The sequence below is a fragment of the Pinus tabuliformis genome, chromosome 6 (genome assembly GCF_031772625.1).
Source record: "Pinus tabuliformis cultivar Carrire ecotype Pingquan chromosome 6, CPIR1, whole genome shotgun sequence".
Lineage (NCBI taxonomy): Eukaryota > Viridiplantae > Streptophyta > Pinopsida > Pinales > Pinaceae > Pinus > Pinus tabuliformis.
This window is the reverse complement of record NC_142292.1, coordinates 1024565665-1024567572: the sequence shown is the minus strand read 5'-3', so window position 1 is coordinate 1024567572 and position 1908 is coordinate 1024565665. Positions and strand designations below refer to the sequence as shown.

General features: G+C 39.1%; 1 non-coding gene across 1 annotated transcript; it reads left to right on the top strand.

Annotated features, from left to right (window-relative positions):
* The first annotated feature begins 436 nt into the window (after window positions 1-436).
* Window positions 437-508, top strand: TRNAT-GGU (transfer RNA threonine (anticodon GGU)). Its single transcript has one exon. It is a non-coding gene; the product is annotated as a tRNA-Thr (tRNA).
* The last annotated feature ends 1400 nt before the right edge of the window (window positions 509-1908 follow it).

Here is a 1908-nt window from a genome sequence, read left to right as displayed (position 1 = left end):
CTCAATCTTTGTTGATCTCTTATAGTAATCACATCTTGAGGTTTGCAAGGGTAACTTGGTATATCTACCATATGGTCATTGACCGGATATGTCCATGATTCACTAATTGTCTAGCTCCGGGAATGGTGGGAGCCATACCCAATCGAAAAAGAATATTATCCAAACGCATTTCAAGTAATTGCAATAGGACCTGACCCGTTGAGCCTTTGGCTCTTCTAGCAATACGAACATATTTCAGCAAATGCTCTCAGGCATAACTTTTCTCCATCCGTTTCGTATCAGCTCAGCCCGGAGTTTCCAGTATAGCGATCCTTACCCTACGAGCTACTATAATATATGTTCTCAACTTGATATCTATAAAGATAGATGGATCATCCATATCCAATTTGTTGTCCATCTACCATAGTAGACTCACTCATTCATATATGATGAGGGGGCCCTTTTAACTCAGCGGTAGAGTAACGCCATGGTAAGGCGTAAGTCATCGGTTCAAGTCCGATAAAGGGCTCATGTTTCCCACGAAGAAAGAAGGCTCGGGTGTCCATTTCTATTACATAGAGAGAAATATTTTCACCGAAATATGAATATGAAAATGACAACAAATCGGATTCGGATCCAGTCCGTTTTTTATCTTCTTTTATGAGGCGAACGACGGGAATTGAACCCGCGCGTGGTGGATTCACAATCCACTGCCTTGGTCCACTTGGCTACGTCCGCCCCGGAAAAACCAATTTATCTATCTACAGTCATTTCTTCCAAGAATAAAAAATGAGCTAACGTTTGTTCTTATGTGGGTCGTCGGTGACCTCTGATAGGGGATCAAAGCAAGATCGATGACTAACTCTCAACTCTCGAACAAGTTGTATGGCTTATTATCAAATATGTGATAAATATGAAGTATTTTGTATTTCTCCCGGAGAAATATCACGATCCCATCTTCCCTCCGTTCTTTTGAACGTGAAAGAAGAATCTTTCTTCTTTCGTATCGATCCTTTGTCTATTCACTCATGGGCGATAATTATTGTTTTTCCCTATTAGATTTTAGTTTTCAACTAACACAGTTTTGCAGATTGGTTCGGTAGATCCCACGTTATTCGAGTTGTAACGAACGGGCCATAACCATTAAAATGGTTCGGTGTAAATGGAATAGATCGAGATCTATCTCGATATTTATTGTATGTTTTATCTTGATACTAAGATCTTGTCCATCTGAACAACTCTGGGCAGGGTATTTGATCGGAATTTTTCTTCTTGATATGTCCTTCTATCTTGATAGTTTTCGGAGTGGTAATTCTTGCCAATGCTTTACAAGATATGGTCTGTTTCATTTCTTCTTTCTCCGGGGTTGGGTCCTGGCGTATATCCTCTTCTTTTGATGTTTCTTGATCCTTTTATTCCTCCTCTTCATACTCTATGTAAAATAATTTCTTCTCAGCACACTTATGACCTTTAGTGCATTTTCTACCACAATTGCAACAAAGCCCTTTTTCTCTTTTTTCTTCCAATTGTTGTGGTGTAACCCTTGTAGGTTGTGGAAGGCTAGGAGAAACAACACTTCCATCTTTATAGTTGTGAGGGGTAGACTTCCTTGTTGCCATAATTTTACTTTCCATTATGTCACAAAGCCCTTTTATTCTTTCCAATTGTTGTGGTGTTGCTCTTTGTATCCTCATAATGTGCTATCATTTCCTCCGTGAGAATTGACCACGTAACAAGTTGTTTAGGAGAAAAAATCCCTTTATACCATAAAAATTGATCTGGTTCTAAATGTGAAGATGCAGTACATACCTTTTGTAATAGTGGTACACCACGTTGATCAAAATATTGCTCCAACTGAAGTATCCAATTTACCGGATCCTTGCCATCAAACTTCCTCATATCACCTTTTCTTGATTTTAGGAGCTCGAT